This window comes from Ursus arctos, unplaced genomic scaffold (genome assembly GCF_023065955.2).
Source record: "Ursus arctos isolate Adak ecotype North America unplaced genomic scaffold, UrsArc2.0 scaffold_25, whole genome shotgun sequence".
In the NCBI taxonomy this organism is placed as follows: Eukaryota; Metazoa; Chordata; class Mammalia; order Carnivora; family Ursidae; genus Ursus; species Ursus arctos.
In genome coordinates, this window is record NW_026622930.1 from 25547167 (window position 1) to 25560155 (window position 12989).

Genomic DNA, 12989 nt, shown 5'->3' on the forward strand with positions numbered 1-12989 from the left:
TTCTTAAAACCCAAACAGGGATTGTTTCCCTCTCTCAAAGTGCCAGAGAGATCGTTCTTTTCACTGACAACTCAACTCTTTTTATTGATTGATGACACACCCTGACCGCCCCAACTATCAATACCTACTGAGAAACATCATAGTTGGGGTTCTCAATGCAGGCTGGCTCCTCTCTAGCCGCAGACTAATGAACAATGGTTCCCGTACTTCCATATCTCTACAGTGGAGTAAAACAACGTTGATTTTTTTTTTCCCCACTGAATTTTTCATCTCACTGAATCTGTTAACCTGGAGCTGAGAGACCGGCTGAGGGAAACATTCTACAGCCTACAATCCCAAGAACTTGCGTTCAGTAGGAGATGAAAGCCTAAAGTTGTTGCCCCGTTCACAAATATGAAAACGTAAGCTCGTTGTGTAAATAACTTATAATTTACAAAACATCTATAGTGTGAAGTCACAGGCCACCACATAAATGTACGCACACAGGACGAGGGGACGTGAAAACTGGCTAACAACATGCACACGCACACACCGACGAATTAAAACAGCTCACGCCTGCCTCAGAGTTCAAACTTCAGTGATCTGACAGATACCATGACCTGGGGGTTTCCAAGGTCAGAAATGCCTCGATTCAGTAATGGCTTACTGTGACATAACTCCCCAAAGCCCTTCTGCCACACATACACACCAAGGCAGAAATGGGAAAACAGCCTGCGAACTCAGGCAAGCCTCAAATTCCCAAAGTGAAGGAAGATGAGTAAACCTTTTGTCTTAAAGGTCCCACTTTTCCTTTATTGTACTTGAAAGGAACTGCCGGGTCACCTGGGTGGCACAGCGGTTAAGCGTCTGCCTCCGGCTCAGAGCGTGATCCCAGCGTTCTGGGATCGAGCCCCACGTCAGGCTCCTCCGCTGGGAGCCTGCTTCTTCCTCTCCCACTCCCCCTGCTTGTGTTCCCTCTCTCGCTGGCTGTCTCTATCTCTGTCGAAAAAATAAATAAAATCTTTAAAAAAAAAAAAAAGAAAGAAAGAAAGGAACTGCAGATAGAGGGCAAGCTGCTTTCATGCCACATTATAACAGTGTCATTCTCCGGCTATCTACCTGCTGACCACCTTGATTGCTTTTCCAGCCTGTCAATTACAACCACTCGGGATGGGGGTTCTCAGCTCTGGAACAGACACAGAAGTCATCATCGATAGATAGCCTCAGTGTAGGGTTCTTCCAGATATGCCAATATATGATCAATAACTCAAACAGATCTTTAAAGCATCTACTATGTGAAAAGTACTCTGCTAGATATCTTACCAAGGTACCAAGATGGACATGGCACGATTCCCGCTTTCAAGGAACTTTATAATCTAGTGGGGGCAGGGACTTAAAAACAAAGATACAAGGGCGCCTGGGTGGCTCAATCGTTAAGCATCTGCCTTCGGCTCAGGACGTGATCCCGGCGTTCTGGGATCGAGCCCCACATCAGGCTCCTCTGCTGGGAGCCTGCTTCTTCCTCTCCCACTCCCCCTGCTTGTGTTCCCTCTCTCTGTCAAATAAATAAATAAAATCTTAAAAAAAAAAAAAAAGAAAGAAAGATACAAAAGATAACACAAACAGGGATATTTGTGGGTTGAAATTATAGAATGTTCTCGTTTTGAAAGTTCCTTCGTCATCGCCTAGTACAACCTGATTATTAGAGGGTCAAGTGGAGGCTAAGTGAAGTTAAGCTCGAGAAGGTAAGTGAGTCGCTCAGGGTCAGAGGAGTTCAGCAGAGCTAAGATGAGAAAACAGATCTCCTAGCTTCTCAGGCCAGGGCCTCCTCCACTGTGCCTGACTGCTCTCCAGGGCTAAGAGCCCTGAGAAAAGGCCAAGTGAGCAGGCTTCTCCAGAAGAGAGGATATTTCATGACCTTGGAGCCTTATCTGATCCTCGGTCACAATGATTTGCCAGAGCTGAGTCTCGCTTCTTAAGTGCTATCTCCAAGACTTTAAAGGGTTAAAATTAGCCATAGGCAAAGGGACAAATACAACGGACAGAGCTGGAAAACAGGGCACCCTACAGGTCCTATCTGGCCTCCTACTTTAAGTGTTGGAGATCTAGGCATTAAACAGAACCCTGAAAGGTCCCTTTTGCAAGAATGAGGGAAGATATGGGATATCATCCAAGGCTCTGTGATTCTTTAATTCCCCCAAAGGACCTTGATACAGGATAACCTAATCCCCAGGAATCTTCTGCCTTGAGAAGTGAGACCTCCCAGCTGGTTCTACACTAGACGCCTGATCCCTCAGACATGGTGCTCCCTTCTCTGTCCACACGCTACGCCTGCGTCAGTGCTATTCCACCCCCGCTCCAGCACCGAAGACTTCTCCAGCCAGGAGGCTGCAGCAGTCAGCTGTAGGGGCCTGTGGTGACCCAGTCAGATAGCAACACCGCCTCACCACACCCTTTCTTCAGGAGGAAACTGATTTCGGAGGTACTTTTGTGGTCAGTGTGGAAAACAAAAACACAGGGATTGGACTGTCAACTGCGGCCTCTTTTGTTTTTTCAAGACATATTTGTTCCTGCCTCTTTTTTTTTTTTTTTAAGATTTTATTTATTTATTCGACAGAGAGAGAGAGACAGCCAGCTAGAGAGGGAACACAAGCAGGGGAAGTGGGAGAGGAAGAAGCAGGCTCATAGCAGAAGAGCCTGATGTGGGGCTCGATCCCATAACGCCGGGACCACGCTCTGAGCTGAAGGCAGACGCTCAACCGCTGTGCCACCCAGGCGCCCCTGTTCCTGCTTCTTGAGAGCTGTGTTCAGTGAGAGCTTACAGCTCTACTCAGCTCCTAGTTCTTAAGTCTGTCCCCCGCAGGAGCTCAGCCATGTTGGCTAGTTGGACAGATGAATGGATGAACACTGGTGGAAAAGCCTTATCTACACGAAGCCGGCAATATCACGCAGGTCTGCCCATGAGGGGTGCGTGTTCTTTCTACAAACCACATTGGATTCAGAGGGGTAAGGGGAAAAAATGTTTACAGGGGAGAAGGTAGGGAGAAGGTGGGGAGAAGGTGGGGAGAAGGTGGGATGGCTGGCTATTTCTTGAGCATCGACTACGCACTGGGTATCTAATAGCATTTATCTTTTTCACTTAATCCAAGAAATTTCACAACAAAGACAAAAACGAGGAACCCTGATGGTCCACACCCTGCCTAAGGTCACACACGCAGCTAGCAGGAGAGCTGGCCCTCCTAAGCCAGTTCTGACTCCAGAACCTGTGGTATGTGAGGTATGACACTAGCCAGCACGGAAGGCTATATTCTCACCCATTCAAGGTCTGTCATGAATTCTCTACGACACCTCAAGGGTAAAACTCAGAGACCTGCAGCCCAAGTCAGTCCAAGATTAACTCAAAGAGATGGGAGGATGCTGGCCCAGAAGGGTGGGGCCGGCACCTCTCCTGTGCTCACAAAGACAGGACGCAGGCCATGAATGAAATGATTAAAAATCCTCGCTAACTGGTTTGACTTGGTTGATGTCCTAGCATCTGTCCTAGTTTTATCACCCTCAGCAAAACATTAGTCATGGGCAAAATACACAATACACAGTCAAACCAGTCCAGTCTTCACTCTTCAGGAACTTACTCTTCAAAAATTGCTTTTAAAGTAGAATTAGGTTCTAGTCATTCCTACAGAACCCATAGCAGGATTTCCCACTGTTGCCTGAAAAGGTCACAAGCCCTGACCCCATTGTGATCCTTCAGGTCTGGGATTTGGCTTGAGTACTTGTATTTTTATAGGTACGCAATCCTTATCACCCATCAAGGGAGCTTGGGTAACAGTTTGGGCATGGGTGTCCTGACGGTTTCCATGTGGCTCTGCTCCCAGACATTCTCCACTCTGCAGCCAGTGATATTTGCAAAATGTGACTGGATTATGTCCTTCCTCTCCCTAAAGCCCTGCAGTGATTTCCCCTTGCTTTTAAATTAGGTAAAAACCTAAACACACCCACAAAGTTTTGCATAGGAGGTCATCTGCCCCGGTCAACTATTTGCTCCCTGAGACCCTGCCACACTGGCCTCCTTTCTCTTTCAAATATCCAAAGTGGGGCGCCTAGGTGGCTCAGTCGGTTAAGTGTCTGCCTTCAGCTCAGCTCAGGTCATGATCCCAGGGTCGTGGGATGGACCCCCACCTCAGGCTTCCTGCTCCGTAGGGAGTCTGCTCATGTGTGTGCTCTCTCTCTCTCAAATAAATAAAATATATTTTTAAAAAATGTCTAAAGCACCTTCATGCCCAAGGACCACAGGGATTTTGCACCAGCTTCCTCTGACCAGACTAGAAGGCCCTCCCTACTCCATTTCACCAAGTAAGTGCAGACATCCTTCAGGCCTGAACTCAATCCACACTTGGTCAGGGAAGCTTTCTCTGGTGTCTCATTCGAGGTCAGGCCCCATACAGGTAGGTAGTTTTATACTTGCATGATTATTCAATTAACATCTGTCTCCCCAACCAGACTATAAGCTCCAGGAGGGCAGGGCTCACATTTCTCTCTAGAGCCTAGCATGCAATACTAATCAGTACAAGGTATGGAGCTTTTCACAGAGTATCTCAGTCCTCAAAACAACCCCGGAAAGAGAGGTGTGGGTATAACATTGTCCCAGTTTTGCAGACGAGGAAACCAAGGTGCAGAAAAGTTAAGTGACTTGCCCCAGGTCACACAGCGATAAGCAGCAGAGCTGGAGTTTAAACACACAGTAGTTCTGAACCCAGAGCCTGCCAGTCTCATCACTATGGTTCACTTCACCCCAAAGAAGGCGTTTAACATAGACGTGATGAATACAACGATGGAAAGGCAGGCTGGGATGCTCAGCGCTCATATCCTATTTTCTTTTCGCTCTTTCTGCAAACCCAAGGGTGACATCTGAACGCTGTTGCAGCATCAACGGTCATGAGTACTTCCAGAGCAAATGTCACAGTCAAAAACACATCCGTGCAGCCTGAGGGGCTTGAGGAACAGGAAAAGGCCATACTGTGTGTAATGCATTCCTTGTCATTCTTGCTTTCTACGCATTTGGTAGAGCAAAAAGAAACCCAGAAAACCACCGGACTGCATCTAAGAGAGTAAGATTTCCACACTTAATCCCTTGCACAGCACAACGCGTGTTATGTTGGCTATAAGTGCCACAGAACCACTATCCCCATCACCAACCACAATGGGGCATTCAATAAGGCCCCGAGTCACCACTGAGTCAGAACCACGGCACACAAGCTGCCCTCCCAAATGTTGTGTGGCCATGAAGATGCCCAGACCATCAAACGAGGACTTTGGGGCTTCCACGAAAGGCAGGGAGCTCTGCGTCAACAACACCGTAAGGTCTTCGGTCCTAATGGAACAGGGACAGACCACTGGTCCCCAGCTGAATCCTTCGCTAGGGTCCCAGGCACCACATCTTCCTGTCCCTGGCCATTGGTAAGGTGGACAGCAAACAGGTTCTCACTCACCCAACCCCCTCCTCTGCCCACTCTTCCCCTGGGGCACACCTGCCATTCAGACAAAGGAGAGCCCACTCCGCGCCAGGGTTGGGCCATTCCTGGGCCATTGCCTCATTCTTTTCCTCTGGGCACAGTCACCAGATCAGGGCCGGGCATGTCTCTGGGACTTCAAGGCTCCCAGGAGCTGGCTCCCTGGCACCGAGGGTAAAAAATGTCCCCTAATTCGGTGGGCAGGCTTCCCTGCCACAGAGCCCCTGGGCTTGAAGTCTTACTTCACACATGGTCTCCTTATGACCTAATGGGCTCATCCTTGCTCCTCCAGGAATTCACACCTATGTTGCACACATTTAAAAACAAACCCGTCACCTTTCCTCCTTTCCACCTCAACAGTCCTGGAAGACATCATCACTTTAATACAGTGGTTAGGGGCTGAGGCTCTGGGGTCAGAGAGATCTGAGTTCAAATCCCAGCTCTACCTGTTATTACATGTCTGACCGTGGGAAGTGGCTTTATCTCCTTGTGCCTGTTTCCTAATCCACAAAAGGAAGATACCATTATCTAGCTATACTATCTAGCTCTCTGGGTTGTTCTGGGGTCTAAATGATCTCCTTTGAATGGACTGTGCAGCAGACAGCTTCACACCTCGGGGGAGCTGCAGGCGCGCCTCTCCCCCGTACCCTCTCACAGTAATGGCAGACGTAGGAGGCTACCAGGCCTTGGAGGCATGGTCTGTTTAAGGCAGTGGGACAAACCAACCTCCCCTGTTCTTCTCGTCTTCCCTCTCCAGCTCCTTCCTTCTTGCGGCTCTTTCTCAGTTCTCTCAGTCACCCCTGATCCTGCCCTCTCACACACACTCTGTCCCCGACTCCCCCAAGCCCTCCTTGGAGCCTACTTTGAGTGGGCGACTGTGAGCTCTCCTCCACTGCCCTGCGCCTCGCACTCGGGTACACATTTCTCAGCGCTGTGCTGGCCACAAAGCCCCTGCATGGGGACCTCCAAGGAGTCAGCCCTCTCAGAGGGAGGAAGGAAGTCCAAACCCCTCAGAATGCTGTTCTTGGCTTTCTTCACCTACTTTCAACTACCTTTCCAGGCCCATCTCCGCCCACTTCCTGCTGTGTCCCTGGTACTCCAGCCAGATTGGACTTGGACGAGTCACGATTCCAGTCTCTTCATGGTCTAGTTTCTACCTTTATGCAAGCAGCTTCCTTGCTTGGAAAGGGCTCCCTCTTTTAATCTTTCAGAGCCCATCTCAACATCAGCTCCCTTACTGGGTTTTCTTTGATAATCCCTAGTGAGGAGAGCTCTCCTTGCCCTAAACTCCTCTAATCCTTTGGGGTTCTGCCATTTTTCTGACACTCGTCTGGTGCCTGGTAAACAGAGCAGGGGCTCACTCAGTAAATGGGTGTTAAATGAACAGGCTTCAGCTAACTGGCATGTCAGGAACACATCACTCCCCTTCCAGGTTAGCCCTGAGCCTAGACCTGGGGGAAGACATGGCTGGAAATTTAAATGCAGACAAAGTTCTCAGAGAAAGTTTGCTATTTAAAATCAAACCAAACCAAACCAAGCCAAACAAAACAAAAACATGATTGAAGGCCCTTTTAAAATCATAGCCATATGAAAGATACATTGGGGTTCAATCTAGATTTTCACACACTTAAAGCCCATCAACCCACGTGAGCAGTCTGAAAGCACACAGCACGATGCCACCCCCACAAGGGTATTTTTATATCGTGAGTGACGAGATACACGTGTGAACCTACACGTCTCCATGTACACTAGCAATGGTCTCACAATCTGAAAATTAATCTGAAGCTCAGGTTCACGGAGAACCACAGTTGAAGAAACGTTAAACTGCACAGGGGCGCCTGGCTGGCTCAGTCAGTGAAGCAAATGCCTTCAGCTCAGGGCATGATCCCCGGGTCCTCCAGCCCCGTGTCGGGCTCCCTGCTCAGCAGAGCGCCTGCTTCTCCCTCTCCCTCTGCTGCTCCCCCTGCTTGTTCTCTGTCTCTGTCTCTCTCTCTGTCAAATAAATAAATAAAATCTTTTAAAAAAAGAAAAGAAAAAGTTAAACTACACAGACAAATGTCAGAAAATGTTACTACACAAAGGGTCATTTAAGTACATGCAGAATTTATGGGCACTAAAATGTGCTAAAAATGCAGTATGCCTAATTTCCATCCCACACCTAAATATGCCCACACACTTCTGGGACTGCGTGGCTCGACACGGGTGTCTTAGGCACGAACAGTGTGGCCACCATCAGGGAGGCCATCACGCAAGCTTTGTCTCCAGGACCACGTGCACGCGGGGAATTATGTACAACTCGGGAGTGACTTCAACACTCATTGCCCATCCCCAGTGCGTACCGATGTGGGCATTTAAACACCGCAAAAATGGTTCTATGGAAGCACACGTTTGCACATTCCAATATGTCACTCAGACATCTGTTTACACCTACATCTGGGTAAAATGATGCAAACGGGGGCTCCAGGGTCCCAAATGTAAGAGACTAGGCCAGAATGCAGGAAAGCCACCTTTGGACCTGTAGGGGAGGCAGAGAGGGGCAACCTGGCATTGAGTCTGCGGATGCCCCAGAAAGAAGCAAGGAGAAGTGATGGGTGCCGGGGTGGATGCCGGGACACTGAAACACTGAAGCTGAATACCAGTCAAATTATGAAAGTGAGCGCCCAGCCCCCTGGAACACCAGGCAGCTCCTCGGAAATGCCATGGTAAGCAATAATGCATGCAAAGCCCACTCATATGACTGTATTTTTGAAATCCCCAAATCCAAGCCTTTGGCTTCTTTTGAAAAGGCCAACTCAGGATTAAGGAGGTTGCAGACCTTCGGGGAACAAAAACAATCCCATTGATTTAGGAGGAAATCACTCACCAAGGGGTTTAAGGATTTAAAAGGCTAAGCTGAGGTCTCTAAGAACTTAGCAAGGTCATAGCGGTCACAGCTAGTCAACTCAAGACTTCCTTAGGGCTCCTGCCCCATTCACAGGGTCTGTCCTCAAATCTATGACTATGCTGGGGGCTTCTACTACCTGGACCTCTTGGGCTTCTTCAGTCCTTTGGGGGAAAAGAGGCTAGGAAAATGCAGGAAGCAGCAGCTACAGACATTAGGATAGCCTGCTTCTTGGGGAAGAAACAGTAATAGCAGCTGATTCATGGAGCTCACCATGCCCCGGTCACCATGGCACTACTAAGCCATATACACACATACAAGCACTATCGTTTAATCCCTATTTTAAAATTGAGCATTCAGGGGCGCCTGGGTGGCTCAGTCACTTAAGCACCTGCGTTTGGCTCAGGTCATGATCCCAGGGTCCTGGGATGGAGCCCCGCATCAGGCTCTCTGCTCAGCGGAGAGCCTGCTTCTCCCTCTCCCTCTGCCTCTGCCTGCTGCTCTGCCTACTTATGCTCTCTCACTCCATCAAATAAATAAATAAAATCTTAAAAAATAATTTTAAAAATTGAACATTCAGTGGGGGACAATATTTGAGGAAATGACGTTTGAGTAGTTTACCCGAGGTCATGTAACAATAAGTGATAAGGCTGGACTTCAAGCTCAGGCCATCCGTACTTGAGTCTGTACCCTAACCCTTAGGTTAATGATCAGGTCTTGGCTATTAGCTAAACTAAAAGGAAGAGCACTGAGTATAAAGAGCTCCTACTATGTGCTAGGCAGTGCGCTAAATGATTTTTTCACATGTTATTTCATTTAATCCCCACGACAACCCCCTAAAATTGGCATCATCGTGTCTAACTTGGTTTTTGTAGATGAGAAAACATCTCTAATTTGCCCAAGGTCACTCAGCTTCTAACAGCAAGGCTGAGATTCAAACCCATGGCTAGCTGACTCCAAATCCAATAAGCAGGGTGAATGTCACAAAAGTGAGTGCCTTCGGACACCTGACAATTCCTCCAGTTTTATATGCTCCCTCTGTAATTCAAACACGTCCCTCTAGGTCCAGCCGTTGGAGATGAGAGGTACTTCGGCCATCATCTATTTTATTTACTTAGTTAGACCCTACGCGATCTCTTATTCTTATGTGATGTTTAGTTTTGGATTTTTTTCCACATAGGGTGGTGGTGTCTCCCCAGATAGACTGTTAGCACCTTGAGGACAGGGTCGTTGATTAACATGGCCTTGTGCGACTCTTCCCCACTTGGCGCCCAGCACAATGCCAAGGGCAGGGATGGTGCTTGGGAAATATCTTCTAAAGAAAGAGAGAGCTCAGAACTGCGCAGCTCCGACCTAACTCAAGTGTCTGCAGCTGACGGGTTGGGCGCTATAGCAATGAGCTATATTCTGAGAGCTTACCACCACAAGAAAGCAGAAGTGAGGTGGAATGACACAGAGAAGACCTCAAATTTAGGGCTCTGAAGATCAGACATGGAGGCCACTGGAATATGGGACTTCCCACCCTCAAACCTACACTCAATATTGATTGAGCACTAAAAAGAAAGGGAGGAGATGAAGAGCTCTCCTCACCAAGCTTATAAGCTATCTAATATACTTTGATCTTGACCTACGGCCTTGGTGCTGGGTTTCCTCCTCATCCTTGGAGGGGTGCAAGGTGACGAGCAGAGGTACCCTAAGCTGTAAACAGAGAAGATGCTAAGTTTAGGGGCGGGGTCTGAGTTCTACGGGAATTTTTTTTTTTTTTTTTGACAAAGGGCTTTATTTATTTTTTTAGTTGAGCCTCATATCTATGCCTGCTTTCAGTCGTCAACTCAGGAGGCTCTTGGTACACACACTCCTCCTTTTCAGGGTTGGGGTTCTCCCTGAAGTTGTCCTCCTGGTGACATCTGCAAAGTGTCAGTCTAGGTCGATAAGAGAGCAGACGTGAAGGCTCCTCTGCCTCCCTTTTCACTAAGAGCCCATGTCACTGATGACTTCACCACTCAAAGGTCCCTATGCTGACACTGCTGATGGCCAATGACCACAGGCTCACAGAACTTCCCCGTGACTCAGTTGCGTAAGAGGAAAAGCGAGGCGGCATCTTTCGAACCACCAGGCCAGCCAGAGCGGCGGAGCACAGACCTCACTTTCTCCCGGTTTTCCGCACTGGAAGTAGGCAACGTGCACGCTCCATTCAAGCGCTTTGGCGCTTCGCACCAACTCAGCCCCAGACGCCCGCACACAGCAGCCGACGGATGCGACCCACTGTCCTGGGTACAGACAGTGGTAAACAGCCCAGAACACCCATGATGTCACATCCCTAAAAGGAGCTCATTGACAACAAATGCTTCTACCGCTCCCAAATTTTCTTCTAAGTCTGGTTGGACTTTCTGAGTGACAGCCCTCCCCTTCCGATTTTCAGGGGTGAAGTTCAGACCCAGGTGATTACTCACAGGGCAGGCCCTGGAAGAGTTACGTTTTGTGGGTTGCCAGTTCCTCTTCCCGCAGGGTGTGCCTCCAGAAACAGACAGGGTGGGTCCAAAGCAGCTTTTTCCTAGGAAGTCAACTTCACCAGTTAACTAACCCTACCTCATGATCCCGAGGAGAAATCTAGAAAGAGAAAGAAATCTAAGCCTTGCACGAGGAAAACAAAGAGCCACCCATATCTGATACCACCCCAAGGAAGCAGCATCATCAGATCTGCCCCTGTGACTTAGGGAGTCACTCAGGGACCTACTTACACAAAAACATCTCCCAATATCCGGCATGAAGATGCCTTCCCTCCTACTTGGCCTGGAATTTCCACCATTAGTCACTCCATTAGCTGCTGCCTTACAGTTTCATCTCTCCTCCCTTAAATGTGAACTCAGGGACCTTTTCTTTCCCATCCACGGCTTCATCCCTAGCACTCAGAATGCTGCTTAGAACAAAGCAGATGCTCACTAAACATCTGTGCAATAAAAACACAAAGGTTGCGCTGCACTATCTCAAAAAACTCATGGCTCCCGAGAGCTGACGGTATGGGTAAGAGCACTGAGTTCTAGAAGCGGAGCGTGGGGCCACTAACTCAAGGCTGTACTTCCTGAGACAGGCCAAGAGGATGAGAGCTGCATTCACTGGCTCCCATTTGTCCCATGACCTGCTATCACCTGGGGAGACGTGGGGAGGCTGGCTGGAGGAAATGCAATCCAGAACGAGCAGGATTCAAGAAGACAGAGAGGATGGCCAGGGGCCTGTGTGGGTTATTTGCAAGGGACAGAGATCTGGCCCAGGGTGGGGGCACCCTAGGAAAGGCCATGGGTTTTTGGGGAGCAGCATGAGAATACAGGACTAGCCATTCCTGGGGCAGATAATGGGGTACCCTTTTCCCTGAGAAGGAGGAACTCAGGAGAGAGAGAAGGCAATGTCTTCACAAGGACAGCCCAAGCCCCACCAGTCCCCATTTGTTACCACTGAGCACTGCCACTAACTAACTGTAAGGGGCCTGGGGGAAAATGTGATGAGATAAAGACCACCAGAACCTCAGAAGAAAGCTTCTCACTCTGGGCCCTGTCTCCTGACGGTGTGAGGACCAAATCAGCTCTGTGCTGTGCCACCACTGATATTCACCTACACTGAAGAAAGGAGCCGAACCAGGAACACACAGACGGAAAAGCAGCTTTGTGCCAACCCTTGGCAAAAGCCCCTTCTGGGAATCAAAAGGAATCGGAATGTTCTGCAGGATTCCTGGAGCTACAGAATGCATCAGCTCAAGGGGCTCTCCAGAACCCAGAAGCTCTGGGACAGGCTCCTACAGCCAGAATGACCAGAGCTCAGTCGGAAACGAAGAGCTGGCTCTAAAGGCAAGAATGCCAAGCTTTACAAGTGGAGGCTGTGGTCCTCAAGCCAAGTGCCTTCCACCCTTGCACTTCATGAAGGAGAGAGGGCACGAGAGGCGCACAGGAAAGCCGTTTTATTCCTTGAGTGTCATTGAGCAAGTCCAGAGTCGGTTTTTCTTAAAGGCACTTAAGAGCCAACGTTTGCACAGCATACAATCTGAGCAGCAAGACAGCCCGGTGAGGTCAATAGCAGCATGCCCAAAGTCCAGGCGAAAGGACACTGCCCTATGAGGGGCAAGCTGTGTTCCCCACCCCCTGAGTTTAAGCAACTTGCTGAATTCAGAGCAGTGAAGTAGATATCGGGACTTCTGATGCTCCCATTCCCGGCCCTGCTCTCTTCCCACGGAACCTCGCTGAGCCGCGACAAGGCACCAAGCAGCTCCATGTCCCAGGAAGACATGGTCCGAGACTCCAGATGACCCAGGGCCTGATGGAATCCTCTGCAACGCGTTTGTTAGATAACTGAGGAACGTGTTTGGGTCATCATAAAATGGCTAACGTATTTACCCGGTACCTCTTACCAAAGTTCTTTCTGGACAGTGAATCAGAAGGCAGTCCAATGGGAGGAGAGAACGTCAACATCTCCTTCAGTCCCTCTAAACAAACCTCCAGCCGATGATCTGGGCTGTGGGAACACCACTTCATCTCCCGCCACGACAGCCTGAGAAGCAAACACTAGCAAGGAGGACGGTCTCGCTCCACAAACAGTGAGGGTTGTTGAGACGCCTGTTGCCTCAAGGC

The 12989-nt window shown here is 49.1% G+C and overlaps 1 protein-coding gene across 3 annotated transcripts in view; it reads right to left on the bottom strand.

The window, feature by feature from the left end:
• FLVCR2 (FLVCR heme transporter 2) overlaps positions 1–12989 on the bottom strand; it is a 50700-nt gene that overhangs the window by 23429 nt on the left and 14282 nt on the right. The window lies entirely within an intron of this gene.